The sequence below is a fragment of the Mangifera indica genome, chromosome 17, assembly GCF_011075055.1.
Source record: "Mangifera indica cultivar Alphonso chromosome 17, CATAS_Mindica_2.1, whole genome shotgun sequence".
Lineage (NCBI taxonomy): Eukaryota > Viridiplantae > Streptophyta > Magnoliopsida > Sapindales > Anacardiaceae > Mangifera > Mangifera indica.
The window spans coordinates 11,619,861-11,643,076 of NC_058153.1; the positions used below are offsets into that span (position 1 = coordinate 11,619,861).

Genomic DNA, 23,216 nt, shown 5'->3' on the forward strand with positions numbered 1-23,216 from the left:
AATGACACTCTTCCTGTATAAATTTTACATATATAGTGTTATATAGTTATGTAATATGTGTTTGTCTTGTCTTATCTTGTCTTTCTGGTATTGTAATCTTCCTTTGAGATTTTTCAATAAAATTGTACTTTCCACTTTTATTTTTAGTAATCTAGGTTATTATTATGAGTTATTCGAATTTGGATTGAATAAATCAAATACGAATTTCAATTCAAACATTTAAGTTTGAATTGATTTAATCAAATCTAAAATTAAATGATATTTGAATCTCAACTGGACAACCTTTAAGTAACTTTTTCTAATTCTTGAAATAACTTTTTTTAATTTTGAATCAATCTTTGAATTGATTCTTGTTTGGGCACAGCCCAGATCAGCTTAGGCTTCGATTTTGTATCGGCTTCAATCTTGTTTGGGCACAAGAAAATCTTGACCATCCAACGTTCTTTGTATTGGCTCCAATTTAATTGATCCGACCCGATTTACTGAAGCGACCCGAATGATTGAGCTGACCCGACTGATTTGTATTCAAAAGGGCATTCTTTCCCTCTACCCCCCCTTTTTCCTCGCAAAACCCTTCAAAAACATCAGCAATGGCGATTACGGGGCTACCTGCATCAACCACCTCTTCGCAAATCCATAAGCTCCCCCATGCCGCCTATATTGACGCCGTGAACTGACTCCCTCTGCTTGCGCCACTCTCGAAACTCTTCGCTGTCGCCCTCTTTGACACCGACGCTTCCACCCCGTCCCTCCAAACCTTCTCCTATTCCGACCTATCTTCTCCCAGTCTTTCCCCTCCTCACTCCCTCTGGACCCCACCTTCTCGAATCTCCTCTCTCGCCTCCTCCGGCTATTCCCGGATCCTCGTTGCGGCGACTCTCTCTGGATCCCTCCACCTGGTCCCTGCAGGCCCCTCGGGGCTCGAGTTGCTGCACGCGGTGAACGATAAGGGGTTTCACGAGGGACCCATTTTGGGAATTGACGTGGCGGACAGTGCTGGGGTCGTGAGCGTGGGGGAAGACGGGAGTGTCAATTTGGTTTATTTCGGTCGTGTCGGTAAGAGTTTTAGGAGGCTCTTTGATGGGGAGGGGGGGTTTAACGCCATTAAATGGGCGTCTCCGAGTGAGTTTGTGACTGGTGGGTATGGACTTGGACTTCAATGGTGGGATCTGAGACGCCCTGGAGGTCCGGTTTCGCAGTTTAAACGGAACTGGTGAGCTTTGATATTTGTTATTTGAAAAGTTTTATTTTTTGTGATCAGTTGTTATAATAAAGTTTACTCTTTAATATATCACAAGTTTTTTGTTAAATTTAGTGTAAGTTAATGGTAATGGAATTGTTCAATGAGGGTTTTATTTTTTTATTAACATTTGCTTATTAAAGATGATAACTTTTTTGCTAGCCGAGTTGCCTTTAAATCTTTGGAAGTATTTTTGGCATAATATATATGTTTTTGAGTGTAAACGAGGTGGGAAGAAATGTTTGGGCTATGATTAATTAAATGAACCTTTGCTTGTTGGTTTTTGTTTGTTACATTCATAATCTTAGATGGTTTTTTTGTTGATTGCTGTGGATTATGGGCTTTTCATGGTGATTTTTGCGCAGGTCTCAAGGAAAATCTTCTGGGATGGTACATTCAATTGATATTCATCCATCAAGAAAACACACTTGTCTGGTAAGATCCTTTGCCTCTTTGTGTTGTAGAACTTTCAAAGTTTGTGTATGAAATTGGACATTGTATTTATAGTAAATTCGACCGTCGCTGCTGCCCTTTTTTTTATTTTATACATGTGAAATCTCTGCTGTTTCCTGCACTTTAGTTGTTAGAATGTTTGTGCTACTACCCTCCTTTTGCTTTTCTTAGCTGCTAAAATATGCTGCAAGGATTGCAGTGAAGTCTAAAATGAATAATGAGACATGGCCTAGGGACATTTGTACAATGCTTCTGAGGATAATATTTAAATTTATATGTACCTACTAAAGTCCTTTATGATTTAGGTGCTATTGAATTACTAAAAATATTGAAATATATGTGTACCTACTAAAGTCTTGTATGTTGTATTACTAGTGGCTGAGCTCCAGTATGGTTTTATTATATCAACTAAGAACAATTGCTGCTTTCCTTTGATGTTATTTTGGATCATACAGTGAGCTGGAATATTAGAAATAGAAATATTTGGTTTGTTGATGATGTTTTCCTTTTATCGACTGCAAGAGAAGAGGCATTCTATAGTGAAATACAAGGAATTCTATAGTAGCATATTTTATTACTTTTTTCAAGTCAAATCGTTATATCTTCATTCAAACTCAAGTTTTGTAGTTCGAAAGCATACTGATGTGAAACTTTGATAGGTTTCCTTTTGCAGCCCATTTAATGTGTTAAATGGGGATGTCCAATTGATTTACTTGATGATTTTTAAAGCCTGAATCAGCTTTCTTAATGTGACCTGGTATGACAGGTATCTCTTGTTTGCTTGAATCTTAAAGCCAGTCTATTAATTCTCTACTATTTGTGGGCTGGAGGCTCATCAGGCACAATTTGCCTGGGATCTACGATGGCAGTAACCACCACTCGTTCTTTATGTTGTTGGGACTGGAGAGGCTGCTGTCCCTTCAATATCTGAAAGTGAGGTTTGGGAGGTTCAGTATGATTGCCATAGAGAATCCTCAAACATTTCATCTGCATGAGTATTACCTGCCATGTTCTGCTCAGAGGATGGTATCCTTGCAGCGGTTGAACAAGGTATAGTGTTCTTGATCCAGCCATTGCTTACCATCTCTGTCATGTCTGGCAACAAAATAGACGGGTCAAAATCGTCGTTGTCCCATTGCCGGATTGGATAGCTATTTCTTAACATAAATTTTGACTGATTATATATAAATGTCTAGTTCACTGTACTTAGACTGTTGTTCATATAACTTACAGATTGATGCTCATCACTCTACATTGGCTGCAATTGTCTTTTCTTCCAATGGGATGTACATTGCAACAGCTTCTGAGCAGGGAACCATAATCAGAGTTATTCTGGTTTCAGAAGCAGCTAAGGTAAGGATAGAATACCATGCGTTTTAGTTGAACTTTATAGCTGGTATCTTTCCAGAGACTATTCGATGATGTTAGCATGGTAGAATTTTAAGAAACATTGTTTGGGCAGTCTGAGAGAAATGTAAATGGAAGAAAAATAAAGAGAGCCAAACTAAAACTTTGGACAGCTCTTTCTTGAATACACACTCAAGTATGTATATACTACAAATTGGTTGAGTAGTAAAAATATGTCCCTCACTGCAATGATTTAGAACAATTATGGCAACAATCCAAAGCTTCCTTTAGGGCCTTGCAATTTCATGACATCAATTTTTGGGTGTTTGTTCATATTCTATATTGCCTTGTATTCCTTGACTCATAATAAACTAGATCTGCAGAATCAGTCTTACCATTTCTGATCGATTGCCATTTTTCATTCCATGTATGATATCTGATTACTTGTCTTTTGGAAGTCATTTAGTTTCGAAGGGGGGCCATACCCATTAACCATATATTCCTTGTCATTTGGACCATCAGTGCAGACTAAAGATATTCTTGAAGCAACAAATTCATCAGGTTCCGACCATATTTTCTCTCTGGGGTTTGCCATTAATCAAAGGTGAGAACTGAAAACAATGCTTGGTAGTTTTTGATTCATAAGAACAAACTGAAACAGATTGGACCACAATATTATTCCTAATATGAACAAAATGACAGATTTATATCCTTTGATTGTCTACCATTTTGGGTTATTCTCTTTGCTTGCTTATTAGATGTTTTTACTTTTGGGGTAAATGATTGTTGTTGACATAATTTAGCAATTACAGAGGCATCCCATATAACTTCAATAACACCATGACATACTCTCTGTAGTTCACTGTTAAAAATTCTTTCAAGTGTTGAACTCATGCTGGCATGAATCTATGCCACCCCACTTAGGACTTGGTTGATCTCAATATCTCAGAAAATAGTTTCTCCTTAAATTAGATCTGGTCACGGTTCATGAGCCGCCGGTTTCGGTTTGGAACTGCCGATTCACGGTTCAAAAATATAAGGACCCTGAATCGAAACCGTAACAGGACGGTTTGTCTACGGTTCGGAACCGCCGGTTCCTGTTCATGGCCCCAGTTCGGAACTGACAGTTTCAGTTCGAAATCGATATTGAACCGTCAATTCTAATACATGATCTTAATTTAATTTTTAAATTATTAATTATAATAATTGAAAATTAAAAGAAAGGTTTGGACTTAATTTTTCAATTAAGCTTCTTACGTATCTTCTTGGATTTAGAAGAATCAAAACCTACGTAGTTCTCTTACCTTTGCATATTTAATAGCTGACAGTATCCCCTTACCTTATTATTCACCTCCACTATCTTGAGTATTATTTCTTGTCGTCATCGAACTATCCGTAGTTAAATCAAGCGATTCTTCATTGAAGTCCACTTTCATTTCTTGTTGGCGTAATTCGGCTCTTGTCCAATCGTCCACGCATACTTGAGCTTCAATAGATTCGGGAGCCAAACTTGATCGTCTCTCATCCAATATATTACCCCCTTGACTAAAAGCTTGTTCTACTGTGACAGTTGATACTGGTGCTGCTAGAACTTGTTTAGCAATAGCTGCTAATGTTGATGCGTGTCGACTCCACCATTCTGAAACTGGAAAGTCTTTACCTATATTGTTGTCACCAAACTCAAAAATAGTAGTTAAATAAATATCAAGCTCCGAGGTGGAGTCTAATGTTCCTCTTGGCTTTTGCGCCTTTTTATCATAAGACGATCACCATAACTCATATTTTGGGTTGATGATGGGGCAATAGGTGGTAGAGAGGAAGAAGAATCCTCATAAATTAACGCATATTCAGCATAAATTTCTTTAATTAAATTCATAATATTAGTTATAGTTAATGGAATATTAACTTCATCTAATTGCAAACATTCATAATATAATGTCAAATAATTTGTGATCCCATCTAATTTAAATCTAGGATAAAAAAAAATGCAATAAGAAAAAGTTCTGGAATTATTTTATAGTAATTTAACCATTTTGTTTTCATTAAAGAAACGGTTTCTTGTAGAATAATATCTTATTCGGCTTCTTGTAAAGCTCTAATAATATTAACAGCTTCATTTAAAAACAAATGAGAAGTGAGATAATAAACCTCATTTAAAGTATATGTTGCATTATTAAAACTTTTTAATAAATTTAAAATTTTTTTACAAATATCTCAATGTTGGGGATATAATATAATTTGTGGCACATTTTGTGAAATAAATGAGCATAATAAATCCTTATAATCAAATGACTCGTTGAGTAATTCATATGTTGAATTCTAACGAGTCGACACGTCTTTAGGAAATCTTTTTGGTTTTTTATTATGTTGTTTATAAAATTTATCCTATTCTTTCATAGTTTGGGGATGTGTCCATAAATATGAAATTGTTATTTTTATTAGACTAATAAAATTATTAAGACAATGTAAATCATCTTGTACACATAAATTTAATACATGACATGCATATCTAATATGAAAAAATCTATCACTTAAATTAGGTTTACAAATATCAATTAAATCATTTATTCAGGTAGTATTTGAACGTGCATTATCAAATGAAATTGAAAAAATTTTATAAAATAATTTATATTCTTCTAATATTCATTTAATTATTCTATAAATATTATCAGCCGTATGTCGTTCATTAAACACCCTAAATGATAAAATTCTTTTTTGTAATAGAAAATCGTCATCTATCCAATGACAAATTATACTCATATAAGAGTGAACTTGTCAATGGTCATTCCAAATATCACTATATAGAGATACACGTCCACTAAAATTTGTAAAAAATTGAATTAACTATTTTTTTTGTTTTTTATATAAACTAAATAATGTTCTTTTTAATGTATTTCTTAGAATAGTTTTATGTGCAGGATTTAATGCAGTTTTATAATAATTATTAAAACCTAAATTTTCACAAAAATTAAATGTTAAATGATCTATTGTTACCATTTTTGCAAATTCTTCTTTACTTTTATTATCACTATACATAAATAAAGATTTGTATATAGAACCATACCCAGTTATTTGTGTTTGGCCACAGCTTTGTCCCTTTTTTTCGGATACTTTGACTCCAAGTACCTTTTGAATGTCTCGTATCCACCTCCTTGTTTGAATTTGTAAATTTGTTTACAATAATTGTAAGCAACATCAAAATTACCATCTTCCTTTTGTATTTTCTTGAAATAAATTTTGAAAATATCGAATGTAGGAATTTTTTGAGATTGTTATCCCATCTCCATCTGTTATTGATGTTGTTGTTTCACCTCTTTATATTGGTTTTCACTTTCTTGTGAATGAAAATCATCTATAAATTGATTTTCATTCACATTTGATATATGTGAATATTGACCAAATCTTCTATTACCAAAAGAATTTTCACTACTTGTTATTTTTTGATAATAAATAAAATTAATTATATAAATAAATTATATGAATAATTATGAATTGTATAAAAAAAATTGAAATTGAAATTAATAAAAAATTTAATTAAATTTAAGAAAATTTGATTGAATTAAAAGATTAAGAGTTTAAAAAATAAGAATGAGAGTTTGAAGGATTGAGTGAGAGAGTAGAGAGATTGAGATTTGAGAGAATAGAATTTGAAAGGGTATATACAGAAAAAAACTTTTTTGAAAAAAATTAAAAATAAGGGGGGTGAATTGAAATTCTAAAAATTGCAGGGGACCAACGGTCTCCTGTAACTTCTTTGAAAATTGCAGGGGACCGTTGGTTCCCTGCAATTTTTCCTTCAAAGCCAACGGTTCCCTGCACAGGGAATTGTTGGCTTTTTAAAAAAAAAATCAAATTTTTTTCGGTTCAGTACAGTAAACCGTAGGTTCATAAACCGGTGTGAACCAGCGGTTTCACGGTTCCAATTTATGTGAATCAGAACCGAACCATAGAACCATGGTTTCGGTTTCGGTTCCGAGTCTGCCAGTTTCGATTTTATCTAGGCTGGTTTCGGTCCGATTTGGCCTGTGGCCAGGTCTACGCTCAAGTTTCCAAATTAAATCCCCTCAAAGTCTCCATTCCATTACACTCAAAATCATATATCTCCCTTCTAATGAAGGATTGTCAAACACTGATAAAAATTATTCTTACACTAGAATTTAAGGTAGACCTGGGCACGACTGGTTTGCCCTGTGAATCGGACCGAAATCGGTCTGGATAAAACCGGAATCGATAGACCCAAAATTGGACTGAACCAGAACCAAAACTGCGGTTCTACAATTCGGTTTCGGTTCACATAAATTGGAACCGTGAAACCGTCGATTCACACCGATTTATGAACCGACGATTTACTGTGCTGAACCGAAAAAAATTTGAATTTTTTTTTAATTTTATTTAAAAAGCCAATGGTTCCCTGCGTAAGGAACCGTTGGCTTTGAAGGAAAAATTGTAGGGGACCAACGGTCCCTTACAATTTTCAGAGAAGTTGCAGGGGACCGTTGGTCTCCTGTAATTTTTAAAATTTCAATTCACCCCCCTATTTTTAATTTTTTTCAAAAAAGTTTTTTTCTATATATACTCCTTCAAATTCTATTCTCTCAAATCTCAATCTCTCTACTCTCTCACTCAATCATTCAAACTCTCATTCTCATTTTTTAAACTCTTAATATTCTCTCAATCTTTTAATTCAATCAAATTTTCTTAAATTTAATTAAATTTTTTATTAATTTCAATTTTTTTATACAATTCATAATTAATTATAGAATTTATTTCTATAATTAATTTTATTTATTATCAAAAAATGGCAAGTAGTGAAAATTCTTCCGATAATAGGAGATTTAGTCAATATTCACATATATCAAATGTGAATGAAAATCAATTTATAGATGATTTTCATTTACAAGAAAGTGAAAACCAATATGAAAAGGTGGAGCAACAACATCAATAACAGATGGAGATGGAACAACAATCTTAAAAAATTTCTACATCTGATATTTTCAAAATTCATTTCAAGAAAATACAAAAGGAATATGTAATTTTGATGTTGCTTATAATTATTGTAGGCAAATTTATACAAAGAGGTGGATACGGGACATTCAAAATGCACTTGGTGTCAAAGTATCCGAAAAAAATGGGACAAAGCTAAGGCCAAACACAAATAACTCGGTATGGTTCTACACACAAATCTTTATTTATGTATAGTGATAATAAAAGTAAAGAAGAATTTGCAAAAATGATAGCAATAGATCATTTAGCATTTAGTTTTTGTGAAAATTTAGGTTTTAATAATTATTGTAAAACTGCATTAAATCCTGCACATAAAACTATTCTAAGAAATACATTAAAAAGAATATTATTTAGTTTATATAAAAAAAAAATTAATTCAATTTTTTACAAATTTTAGTGGACGTGTATCTCTATATAGTGATATTTGGAGTGACCATTGGCAAGTTCACTCTTATATGGGTATAACTTGTCATTGGATAGAGGACGATTTTTTATTACAAAAAAGAATTTTATCATTTAGGGTGTTTGATGAACGACATACGACTGATAATATTTATGGAATAATTAAAGGAATATTAAAAGAATATAAATTACTTTATACAATTTTTTCAATTTCATTTGATAATGCACGTTCAAATACTGCCTCAATAAATGATTTAATTGATATTTGTAAACCTAATTTAGGTGGTAGATTTTTTCATATTAGATGTGCATGTCATGTATTAAATTTATGTGTACAAGATGGTTTACATTGTCTTAAAAATTTTATTAGTCCAATAAAAATAACAATTTCATATTTATGGACATATCCCCAAACTATGAAAGAATGGGATAAATTTTGTAAACAACATAATAAAAAATCAACGTGCCGACTCGTTGGAATTTAACATATGAATTACTCAACGAGTCATTTGATTATAGGGATTTATTTCACAAAATATGCCACAAATTATATTATATCCCCAACATTGGGATATTTGTAAAAAAATTTTAAATGTATTAAGAAATTTTAATAATGTAACATATACTTTAAGTGGGGTTTATTATCTCACTTCTAATTTGTTTTTAAATGAAACTGTTAATATTATTGGAGTTTTACAAGAAGTCGAACAAGATATTATTCTATAAGAAGTTGTTTCTTTAATGAAAACAAAATGGTTAAATTACTATAAAATAATTCCAGAACTTTTTCTTGTTGCATGTTTTTTTTACCCTAGATTTAAATTAGATGGTATCGCAGATTATTAGATATTATATTATGAATGTTTGCAATTAGATGAAGTTAATATTTCATTAACTATAACTAATATTATGAATTTAATTAAAGAAATTTATGCTGAATATGCATTAATTTATGGTGGTTCTTTTTCCTCTCTACCACCTATTGCCCCATCATCAACCTAAAATATGAGTTATGGTGATCGTATTATGATGCAAAGGTGCAAAAGACCGAGAGGAACATTAGGCTCCACCTCGGAGCTTGATATTTATTTAACTACTATTTTTGAGTTTGGTGACAACAATATAGGTAAAGACTTTCCAGTTTTAGAATGGTGGAGTCGACACTCATCAACTTTTCCAATATTAGCAGCTATTGCTAAACAAGTTCTAGCAGCACTAATATCAACTGTCGCAGTAGAACAAGCTTTTAGTCAAGGGGATAATATATTGGATGAGAGACGATCAAGTTTGGCTCCTGAATCTATTGAAGCTCAAGTATGTGTGGACGATTGGACAAGAGTCGAATTACGTCAATAAGAAATGAAAGTGGACTTCAATGAAGAATCGCTTAATTTAGCTACGGATAGTTTGATGACGACAGGAAATAATACTCAAGATAGTGGAGGTGAATGATAAGGTAAGGAGATACTGTCAGCTATTAGATATGCAAAGGTATGAGAACTACGTAGGTTTTGATTCTTCTAAACCCCAAGAAGATACGTAAGAAGCTTAATTGAAAAATTAAGTCCAAGCCTTTCTTTTAATTTTTAATTATTGTAATTAATAATTTAAAAATTAAATCAAGATCATGTATTAGAATTGACGGTTCAATATCGGTTTTGAATCGAAACCATCAGTTCCAAACCGGGGCCGTGAACCGAAACCGGCGGTTTCAAACCGTGGATGAATCATCCTGTTACGGTTTCGGTTCAGGATCCTTATATTTTCAAACCGTGGCCAGGTCTTGAGCGTATTAGAATTTCTTTTGATCATAATTTTATTGCAGTTGTAAACCATATAAAGAATTTGTATTGCTATGCAATTCTTTCATTTGTAACTTTTTTATTCTTAGCAGGAGTAGAAGATCAAATAGTTTTCGATCACTATTACCAGAATCTGTAAATGATGTGCTAGGTCTGGCTCATCATGCTTTTCCAGCAGCATTCAAAAGGTGAAGCATTATAAGTTTGTATCTCTCTGGACATTCCTTTTTGTTTAATTACAAACTTGACTCCCTCTTGATATTCTGATTTGCATTTTAGTTCCTAATTAGGAGCATTTTTATCTTCTTTCTTTGCAGTAGTTGTAGCAGAAGATGAAATTTTCTGTTGAAAATTTAATTTGAATGGAAAATAGATATCCAAAACAAAAATAATTCCTACGATTGAACATAGATCTCTGAAATAGGCTTTGCAAACCATGCAAGATTCATTGTTTTTTCGCTGAAAAGGATTCTATCGATGACCTGTGAGACTTGAATCTGTATACTTATATGGATTACCCATTAAATACTAGTAATGAAATTAGATGTTTTGATGCAGCTGTGCCATGGTTTGAAAGTTAGACAGGGTAACTGACGGATCATCTGCTGAATTTCTGTCATATGGGTTAAAAAAACTTCTGCCTTGGAGCAAATAAATATGATTCTCTGTTCCTCTGTATGAAGTATATCTTTATGAAGTTCTTCAGCATCTCTTAATTGGCTTATTCTCTTTCTGTTTTGGATTGTCCCAGGGCCTCAATTTCAATAATAACATATACGGATTCTTCCGAGGTTACAGTTTCAGCATCAACAAGAGCACCATTGACAAGCAGTACGCGGCATCGTGGAGTTTGGAACGTGAATTCAATCTTTTGACCACTAATGCAACAGATAACACTAAAACCTCAGTATTTTTATACCTTTTCATCTTGAAGTTTCAAACGCAGAATAATGTGCTGGAGTTATGTCAATTGTGTAGAACAAGTTCCAGCTGACATGAGACGCAGCAGTCAACTGCCCCAGCAAAACATAAGCTATGGTGTTGAAAACAGTCTTTTAGCGACCAGAAACAATACAGACAGTGCAGAATCGAAGAAGGTAGTCGTTTCAATGTAAGCATGTAAATTAACTTGCACATATTGTGTGTCATATTACCTTACCTGCAAAATTTTCTAAGCTCAGTGTTCTCCACTTGTGAAATTATTTCTCCACTTTTGAGATCACGATTAGAGTTGAGTTGAAAATTACATGTTGACCCCTATGTTTTTTGTCAATTCTCAGCCACTCTTATTTCGAAAATTGACAAAAATTTTCTGACAAATAACAAAACGACACCGATTTGATTGAATCATCCATGAGTAACATTATATTTACAAGCTTTTAAAAGAAAGTAGGATGCTTACCCCAAAATTACCTGATAGAAAGGCCTATTTGAGTCAGTTCAGCTAGGATTTGAATTTATGATCAGGTCAAACAAATTAAATTTAAATGAAAGTTTTAGCTTGATAACTCTACTCGAATTTAAAAGCCCACTGCTGATTCTTATCATCTTCTTTGATGTTGGTGTCCATTATGAGTTAACTTGAGTTCAAACTAAAATCTCTGATATTATGAATTTAAGTCAAGTTCTAATTGGTTTTTATTCGAGTTTGATTTGATTTATATTTTTTTTTAATATGATACATTAGGAATCCTTCACCAAATAAATTTGTCTATAAGTCTCGATTATTACAAACTAACAATAAAACGGGAAAACCATCCTCAAAGTTTTCTTCAAACTAAAAATTCTCTTTATAAAAAACCTGTAAACCACAATCAATCCTGTCAATTTTCAGCTTTCTCCCACCTGGATCATACGCCACGTTAGATTTATGCTAAGCCATCACCCCAATAAGCTACATACTAGTGAAGTTATCGCCATTAACCAAGCTCAGAAACATAGCCATGAGGTGTTGTCATGGAGAAGTTGTCAAACCGTTTTGGTGAATCAGTAAGGGCGACAATAAAATTACTTGTCAAGGTGGAGAAGAAGAAGAGAGAAGGGATGAATTTGAACTCAATGGCGGCCATGGGAGAAGGTTTGTATACTATGTGTTCAAAACTCTTTACCCCTTGAGCTCATGGATTTAACATTCAAAGGACAACTAAGCACCAATCAATGACAAGCGAAACGATGAATGCCAATGACATCACTAGTGTGCAGGTTGAGTTAAGATACAATAAAAAACTTTTATACCGAAACAACTGAAAATAATATAAATTGATAATTACCATGACTCTTCTAATCTATTCAAAATCAAACAACAATTTCTTATTATTATGAGACTACTTCCCATGATTTCATAAGTTACAATTGAAGTGCAATTAATTTACAACCATATCAAACACATGTTCGTCTTGATGATGATTATACTAATCAAGATTTTTGTGATATTGCAGTTTACATATTCTATTAGAGGTATTATTTTGATATCTCATTGTATAAATTCAAAATTGTATAGAAATTAGGGACACCAAAAAAACTTTTATAGTGCGCTCATTATGATCTTGCTATTATTCTCCTAAAAATGGTTGATAATGTGTTTATTGATATAGGCTTTTAAATTACTACTTAACCATGTTAAAATTCTCGTTATATTTTTACTTTCTTACACTAAAAGACCATCATTATTTAATATGCTTACGGTTGAATGTTAATTACATCACCAAAAGTATTTAAATGGCGATGACTAACATTAAGATTTTATAGCAAACTCAATTAACACTTTGATACATTGTCTAATATCAAAATACATTTTATATTTTAGTAAATTTCATTTAACATCCTCATATTTTGTCTAATATCAAAATACCTCCTATATTTTTCTAATGTTATTTTATGGCACTATTCTATGTTAGTATTTAGAATATACGAACTTGAATTAATAGATAAATTAAGTTTTGAATTAAGATTTTAATAAATACCTTATTATCACAAATCAATTTTCTTCAAATCAAACTCAAAAATACAAATTTTCTTCCTTTTGAGCAAACTTACAGTATCAAATATTGAGTGAAATTAAAAATCTGAATAGTGTGAGAAATGCATGAAGGGTGGGGTTTATATAGAAGATATGAAATGTATTTTTGATGGTTTATGAAAATAATTGGGTATTTTTGCTTAAGTTGTTTGACTTTTGAGCATTTTTATTTTAGTTCTTCAAACTTAAGCATTTTTGCTTTAAACCAATTGCACGTGGGCAATTAATTTAATTTTCATTTCTAAAATGTGTTATTTTGTTGTAATGACCTAAAACTACAAAAGAGTTTTGGATGACACATAATAAAACATAATCAATTCACTAAGATCCCTCTTTATATTATGGCAACCACCCCGTCCTTAAATATAAAAAAGAAAGCATTTTTTGAGTATTGTTTATAAGAATAACGGCTATTGGGAGATTTGGTAGGTTTCTAGTATTTCCTTTGTGTGTATGTCTTTCTCTTCTCCTCCAATTACTTCATACAAATTCTTCCTTTTATTTGAGTTTCATGATAGATGAAGAAGAAGCTCCTCCTATCATTACTCCACAAATAAACATATTCACCAACCTGACCATACCCAACTTGTATCATGCATAACTGAAAATCTGAATGATGTATTGAACCCACACACATGTTAGCCTTCATGGGATCCCACCATCCTAATGAAGATACACAGTACAATACAGTTGCACTCTTCCTACATAAATTTTACTTATACTATGTTATATTTATTGTTATATAATGTGTGCTTGCTTTTTTTTTTTTTTTCTATTATTGTAATCCTCCCTTTTATATTATATTGTTATGTAATATGTATTTGTCTTGTTTTCCTGTTGTAATCCTCCCTTGAGTTTTTCCAAGGGAGAGAATCAACAAAATCATACTTTTTATTTTTATTTCTAATAATATAAGTTAATATGAGTCATTCGAATTTAAATCAAACGAGTCAAATTTGAATCAATTTAAATATTTAAGTTTGAATTGATTTGATCAAATCTAAAATTAAATTATTCTCTAATCTAACTTGAGTCTTAATTAGTCAATGATGAATTGACTTTTTTATATTTTGGATCAATCTCGATTTAATCTTATTTGGAACTCGTCCGAATCAAATCAAACCTATTTATGGGTTTCTAGGGCTTGACAATATAAACCATGAACAATCTTTATATTGTCTTTTATTGACCTGACTATGATTTTTTAATGAAGCTTGAGTTTGAACTTGAACCCTAAGTGAACTTTATCAAATTAAACTTGAGTCATACAATATTTGTTTTGGTTAAACTTTTTTGCACCTGTATTGAAGATATGTGTTTTTTGTGACCACCATTTCTTATCAAATGTTAACTTCTCTATAACTTTGATGACTTATTTAATGCGAAGGGTAAAAAGGTAATTTACTTCATTTTATTATAAACATGAAGAGGTTGATGAAGTGAATTTATAAAGTTATTCATAGGCTTAACCTTACTAGTAGAAAAATATTAATTGCCAAGGAAAGTTTGTGATCTTTTTAAAAGTTTCTTTAAAAATTAATGACAGTTCTACCCTTAGGTATATTAATTCCAAAAGAGAAATGGGTGACATTTGTTCAAAAGGTATGATATATTGTGTAGAAAGTCAGCTCTAATTGGGATCAAATTTATAATGTCTAATTAAAGCTAATTCAAGTTGATAAACAGTATCATCAGATGATTATTGTTAAGATGAATAGTATCATCAAAATGAGTGAACAATATCATTCGTGGGATGAACAATCTTACTAGATAAATGAACTAATCTCTACTCTAACTAAAGTTCTAATTTGAGATATACTCACTTAAATTGAGTCCATTCAGATCTGATTAACCTCTTATTGGAAGTGCTTTCCTGCTTCCACTTACTTCTGCAAAGTGCAATTTACACTATCAATCAAAGGTTAAAATTGATTTCAGTAGATGCATTATCTGGTGACACATTGGGCCACCATTTCCGTTTCAATTTCAACCATTACTATTGCAAATTGCAGACCAAAGTTCCACCATTATCCTTCTCTACTTTCTGTTTGCTCTAACTCAAATACTGAACCCATCTAGTCCCACAAGTGTAAGTCATTTATTTCTTCTTTGCAAGTAGCAGCAAGTTCCTTGTTTTCTGCCTTCTGTAAAAATGTCAAATTCAGAAAATGCTACCAACTAGGTAAGCATTATGAATTTCGTTGCAGCAAAAATAAAAATAATAAGGGCAAATCCATTTTATCTCTTTGTCAAATAAGTATCTTCTATATTTTAAAAATATTAAAATATTTTTTAGGTCTAATTAGTTTTTTTAATATAGTGATTTTGTCTAATTTCAGTTTGGAACTTATTTCATTTTCATGAAATTCACCCTATCTATTAGTTTCTTCATAGTTTTAATAATATGCTTTCATCAAATAAACAAATATTTGAAATAAAACAAAATATGGCAATAATTTATATTATTTAAAATTAAAAAATTATGTAAATTTGTCAAAAAAAAAATATGGGGATACTAGTAAATTAGCTTCTTTAAGAAATAGCTGTAGTCACTAAAAATGTGGGTGCATCAAAACCACATTGGGTTTCTAGGTTTTTGAGGCCCAAGCTACCCTCAAGCCCAGACTATCACTAACAGAGGCCCAATCCAGTGCTCACACTTACATGAAATAAAATGTCGGAAATTATAAATACATTAAAAAAAAAAACTAAACAAAAATCATTTCATCTAATAATGTATTTTTAAGGTGTAATAATATTAATTAAATTTTATTGTGTTTAGTTGCCTCTTAATTGGAAGAATTGAAATGTTTTACAATGTCGAAAGTTGGTTCATTTTCATCTTGCTGACCTCAAAGGTGGAAGTTTTGTGTCTAATTTTGGAAACTTTGTTGCCTTTATATGAATTTTATAAACTTTTGAGACACATGTTATTTAAATAAATGACTTTTTTGCTTTTGAATATTTTAATAAAAAATTTAACACATATTTTAAATAAATATACAAAATTAACTTTTTCAAATTTAAAGAATGAAAATCTAACATTTCGTCAAATATTGGGAATGGAGAGAGTCATTTTGCCAAAATAATTTAATAATTAATTTCTTGTCTTGATCATTTGTCTTCTCAATCTCTTTTCACACTAAGCATTGGTAATTGCTTATTTTAAATAGCGGTGTCAAATAGGTTAGGTTTGGTTGGACATTTTCTAGCAAAAAGGTCTGATGTGATAAACCCTAGCATTGTATTGTAGCAAGTCAAGCCTAATCCATGGGCTGGAAGGGTTGGGTCGGGTCTTGCCTAACAAAAAAGCTCAACACAATAAAGCCCAGTACAATACGACATTGGGTTAGGCCTAGGCCATGGGCTATAAGGATCGGGTCATGGGCCTACGCAACAGGTCCATGACCTGACCCATTTTTTAGCTATATAATTTTTAAAAAAAAATTAGAGCAAAAGCCAAAGCTGGCAAAAATAACTTGGCAAGCCTGTGCTTATTTAAAAAAAAAAAAATTCCTATTTATCTATTATCATATAAACCCAACAACCCTCTCATTCTCAAATCTCACACAATCAACTCTCAAACTCTCAATTTTTTCTTATTTTTAATCTCATTTTCTTTTATCAACTCACATTCTGAAACTGTCTAAATTGTAAAAAATATAAATTAATTAATTTATATTATATTATGATATTTTTCATAATGTAACCACAACATTCCCCAATCACAAATGAAAGAATATTAATAAAATATTTGAGGTATTATTTTTTATTTTAATAATTAAAAATAGTTTATAAGATCAGGCCGTCGACCTTATATTTTTCATAGTTTAAAAGATTAATTAAAATTTTAAATTTTTTAAAATTTTGGCCCAACATAGTATTATAAGGCCTAGTCCAACCCTACATATATAAAGTCAGGCTATCGACCTTATATTTTTCATAGGTCAAGCAGACCTATAAGGCCAACTACTATGCAAGCCTTAGGCTTGGTTTAACCCATGGATCCAGTGGATTTGACAAGAGCCAACCTAGTCTAGCCCACCATCACCTCAATTTTGAGAAATTAGAATAAATTTTAGAGTTAATAAAATTAAATTTGATAAAATATGATATAATAATAAAATTCTTTTTGAAGTATAAAAAAATTATTGAAATCCCCCTATAATAAAGTTTAATTATTAAAATAAATGGTAGAGATAATTTGATCATATCCACTAACTGGAACTTTAACAACTCACACTAACCATTCTTTAACTGTAGAAAATTAAAAGCTAGAAAGATTTTTTGTTAATATATGTACCTTAAGGGTGCATTTGGTTAGAAGACATTAAAGATTGCTCTTGTAATGTAATTTTATTATTTAGATTACTTTATTTGATTTATAGGTAATAAAATAATATTTTATTACCAATGGTGATGTAACACGTAATATAAAAGATAATATGATTATCACCTCATCCTTAAGTATTAAAAAATAACTAAGGTAATCCTTATTTTATTTTTTTAGGGTAAAAATAATCTAATTTTTAATTAATATAACAAATAACATAAAAAAAATTAGAATAATTATACCCAAGTATATTTAAGTAAAATAATATACTAATTTTCTTTTATTACCCCTAACTAAACATAATAATTATTTTAACACTATCTTCACAAAATAATTGTGATCCATGTATTATGACTAATATTCACAAAACATAATAATATACCAATGTATTTTTGAAGTGCGCCTACCTTCACAAAAACTTAGGTAATCATGTATTATGAAATAAATTGAAGTAAAGAAAATAAGAATACAAAAGAATTTTTAATATGATTTGATCTAATAGTTGAAAAATTTATATTCATAATGTGTTATTAATATGTGTTGCAACATAAGATATTCTAAGAAAGATGTGAACGAGGATAGTAACAACATCTCTTATGTGTGTTATCTCCCTTTTCTATGGATATATAATCATACGTTAGCTAATTCTCTTTTCTTCTATGTTGATTTTTTATATTTATAAAAGTTACATTCAAATTATATGATTTAAGTACTTTTTATTCAAGTATGATTTTTACATATTTATATCCTTTTCAATTAAAACAAAATAATTGCCTGTAACCACATGATGTTGATTGGAAAAACAAAAAATAAGTTTTCCTTATAGATTCAGAGGGGAAGAAGAAAACACAAAATTTTCTTCTTCTTGTTGTTAAAAGTCTATCCTTATCTTGTAAAAAAAATCTAGTGATGAAGGAACGTTCAGTGGGGCAATGCATTGACTTGAGAATTCCAGTAGAAGAAGAATGGCAGATTCCAGCAAGGAGTTAGCCTTGGAATTGTCATTAGTGAAATCCCATCCTCTACCTTATTTTGTTTCTTTTAAAACAGAAATATGATTAATTTATAATAATAATAATTTATATCCAATAATCTTTTAATTTTAATAATAAAATACTCTCTCAACTAAACACCCTCTAATAGGTTAGTTATTAACACTAAATGAAAAAAATAAAATAAAATCCTTTTAAAGATTAATTTTAAATTTACAAAATAATTTAAGGTTAACCATTTCCAAATTAATATTTAATCTCATTAATTTAATTAGCGGCCAAAAGACTGGTAAAAAGTGGGGCACATTAATGAAGATGAAAATGGACGTAGGAAAGGAAGTGGCGAAAAAGTCACGAAATTTTGGGAGAGTGGGGCCCGTGAAGCTGGGTAGTGGGGAAAGAGGTTTAGAAAGGGTTGAAAATTGAATCTCCTCGAGAGAATCTCTTCCAAGACCTGTGAATTCAATCAACGTCTTTGCCAACATGTAAGGTGGCACTTGACCTCTAATTATTCTTTGTCTCCTTTCTTATCATCATCATCATTACATTAATCGAGGCAAGCTACATCAATAAACAGAGTTATTATAATCATTATAACTATAGCAATATTCTAAAAATATATAAAAATAAATATAATGATTTAAAAAATAATATAATATTTAAGATTTAAAAAAAAATTAATTTATGAATTTTTAAAGTAATTAAATTATTATATTTAAAATATTTGAGTTTTATGTATAAAAAATTATTTATAATTTTTGTTAAAATTTATAAATGATCAAATTGTAATTTTATTTTTATAAGATTAGTTTTTTCAAATATAATCAAATATAATTGAATCAAATATATATATATATATATATATATATATATCTCATCTTAGGGTGAAAAAATGTTTTTAAACCCAACCTTGGTGAAGATTTGTTATTAAAGCCGGTTCAGCGGCCTCCTTATTGTTCTTCTAAAAAAGGAAAAAGAAATTTAAAAAAGAAAAAATCACATCAGTGATTGGATGACATAATAAAATATAATTAAATCATTGATTGAAAAAAAAACAAAAAAAGAAGGAAAGAAGAAACCACATTAGTGAGTCGTTGATGTAAAATAAAATATAATTAATTTATTGATAGTGATTGAATGGAACATGATATAATATAATTAATTTCCAATTAATTAATTCATGGAATGAAACGTGGAGGTTTCTGATCACATGTTGAAATTCCGTAGGAATTTAATGATGACTTGGTGAACCGGTGTTGTCAGAACCTTTTTCATTTTTCATGGACTATCCTTTTAACAGATTTGATTGATGTATATATGCTAATAAACCATGTAACCTTAATATAGTATTATCCCAAAAAAAAAAAAAAAAAAAAATAGACCGAAGGACTAATCTCCATCTAAAATATGTTATTTTTCTAAATTTTTTTTTTTTTAAAATCCTACAAACTTTAATCTCTTGTAATTTAATTTCTTTTTGTCTCTCTAAATCCTAAAAAATAACAATCTTCTCCCATAGGTCAAGTTTCGAAAAATAACAATTTTTTCTCTAGATTATCTAATGGCATCTCTTTTCTCTTCCTTCGATGGTCACTCCCTCACCATCTCTTCCTTTACCTAACAATCCTAAACCTAGTGGGAAGGTGATGTTTCATCGGGGAAGATGAAACATTGTCTTCTTGGCTTCGGTAAAGACAAACAATTTTGTCTTCCCTATGAAGCTGAAAGTGTTTTCTGAAGTCAATTGACGTCGTCCAAGCTTTCAAATAAGAAAACCTTGGCCGATGCAGCGAGAGGAGACGTTGGGAGATATTCGTAGTTAGTAATGGCACTAGAGATCTGGAAAGTAAACTGTAAGGGAGAAATGTTATTTTTCCAAACTTGGTTTAAGGGGAAACTTTTAGTTTTTAAGATTTAGTTTGGGGGAGGGGGGAGAAGAAGATTAAATTTTAATTTATTTTTAATATTACAAATGAAATAATAATTTTATCCCTAAAACCTTTAACTTTAATTACTCATAAGTGAGTGTTTGAGATTCTCAAAGATAAGAAGAGAAAACAGCATACTTTGGGTAGAAATAAGTCCTTTGGCTAAAAAACTATAAGACTAATTGTTGTCGGATTACTTGTTGGGTACCTTTAGTTAGAATAACATTTTTTTAAATAAAAAAAAAATATTATCTTAAGATTATTGAATATAAATTATTATTATATTTGATTAAATTAATATATTTTAGGTTAAATATTTATTTTGTGTATTTTCAAAAATACTTTTCATCTTAATAGTATATTAGTTTTCTATGTTGTTAAATTATAAAATTAATTAATTAAATTAATATTTTTCAAGTTGTTAATTTATTGTCATTATATTTTTTCTAAAATAATCTCTATATTGCTTGTCAGTTTAATTAAAAATTAAGATATTTTATCATAAAAATTAAATAAGTAAAAATATAATTATAATAAAATTAAAATTAACTAAACGACCTTAAGTGATCCTAATAATAAGATTATTTAAAAAACCCAATAACATAATAAAAAACTAATTATCATGAGTCAAATGCCTTGGCAGTGATATTACGAAGAAGATAATAGAATACATCTAGGACTATTAGTCGAAATGGAATTCATTGTTAAGATTTAAAAAGATTGTCTGAGTCTCCATGAAAGTGCTTGTAAAGTACCTACGAATAGAATTTATTGTTAATAATAAAAGCTAAGAATGACAATGGAGAAGGGCGGGAAAATGATCTCAATTATTGTCCCTATCTTTGTTATAGGGATGAAAATGATTTTTTCTCTCCATTTCTGCAAAAAAAAACCTTCTCCTCATCCCTTCCTCGTCCTCATAGGGAAAAATCTCCTTTCTATACCTGTAAAGAAAAATTTCCTTTTTATACCCTCTAAACACAATATAAATATATTAAAGGATATTAATTAAAATAAGTACCAATTTTTTTGTCTAAACTTTTTTAGGCAAACTTACAGTGAATTTACTTTTTTAAGCAAATTTAGTTTTGTTTTCAATAATATTTTTATCGGTTAATTACATCAAAATAACTTTTTTCGATAACCTATGAGCATTTTATGTTTGTTAGGTTATGATTCGAAGATTCAAAAACTTATTCAAAATTATCAAATTTTGTTGTAATATAGATCAGAATGAAATGATTAACATAAGTATGAAAAAAAGTGCATGAGGGTGTGCACAAGTACGTAAGGGTGCTTAAAGTACATAAAAGGTGCGTAAGGTGCGTTAAGCTCATTATATATATATAAAACAATGTAACATATATTTGAAAATTATTATTGTTATTTATATATATTATATTATATAACTCACGCACCTTACGCATCTTTTACTCATCTTACGCACCCTACACACCACCTGTTCACACTTACCATTCTCCTTGCTTATGCTCATCTTTTCGTTCCTATCTATATTTGAATAAAAATTTACCAATTTTCAAATATGTTTTGAATCTTTGAAACATGACTTATTGAATCTTCGAATCAGAATTGATCAAATCTTCGAAAAAAATTACACCAAATTCAACACAATTAGTCAAGAATGACGTAAATAGTGGAGAATGACGTAATTAGCCGAGAGGGTATTCTTGAAATTAAAATTAAATTTACTTATAAAAATGAAACCACTGTATGTTTGCCTAAAAAAGTTTAGACGAAAAAATTATTACCAACTTTAATTAATATTCATATATTAAATAACAAAATTAAGTTCCAGGCGAAGACGACACCAGATTTGGGCCGATTGGCATTCTAGATGAGAGAAGAGAGGTCATCGGAGCATGGTGGTACGTCGGGAAAGCTACATCGTCAGTGATGGTATCAGATTTGATATCGGAGATTAAAAACTAAACTTTAGAGGGGGAATATATTTTTCAAAACTTGACCTAGGAAAAATGATTAGTTTTTGGGGTTAGGGGAAAAACTGGATTAAATTTTAGTTTATTTTTAATATTATAGATAAAATGATGATTTTATCGTTTAAACCATTAATTTTAATAGCCTATGGGTGAGTATTTAGAATTTTTAAAGTTAAAGGGGAAACTGGAAATACGGCATACAACATACCTTGGGTGGGAACAATCCCTTGGCCTTTCGAAACAAAAAAGATCACGCAGGTTGGCCGAAGCATAAGGGGAGCAAACTACATGGTCCCACCTAGTGTATTAATCTACGGTCTCTCTTCCTCTCTGCTAAATAAGCAAAACCCACAATCTCTCTCCACTCTTAGCTATATAACTAAGCCTATCCTTCCCTTGCTTAAGTATCAACAACAACACCCTACTTTTTTTTCAGTATTGTTTCTACGCCAAAAATGCCTATTGGGAGATTCGCTGTGTTTCTGGTATTCTCATTTATCTTTTCCTTTGTGTTAATGTATCTGTCTCCTCCTCCTCTAATTACTTCATACAGACTCTTTCTTTCTTTTGAGCTTATGAGTGAAGAAGAAACTTCTCCTATAATGACTTCACACATAGACATCATCATTACTCTACCCATAGCCAACCGAGGTCAGGCACAATTGAAGATTCGGATGATATATTGAGCTCATATACGTGTCAACTTTTATGAGAGCTAAGTTGATCATCCTAACGAAG

The 23,216-nt window shown here is 30.7% G+C and overlaps 1 pseudogene; it reads left to right on the forward strand.

Annotated features, from left to right (window-relative positions):
- The first annotated feature begins 543 nt into the window (after nucleotides 1-543).
- LOC123200486 lies at nucleotides 544-11,508 on the forward strand (annotated as a pseudogene).
- The last annotated feature ends 11,708 nt before the right edge of the window (nucleotides 11,509-23,216 follow it).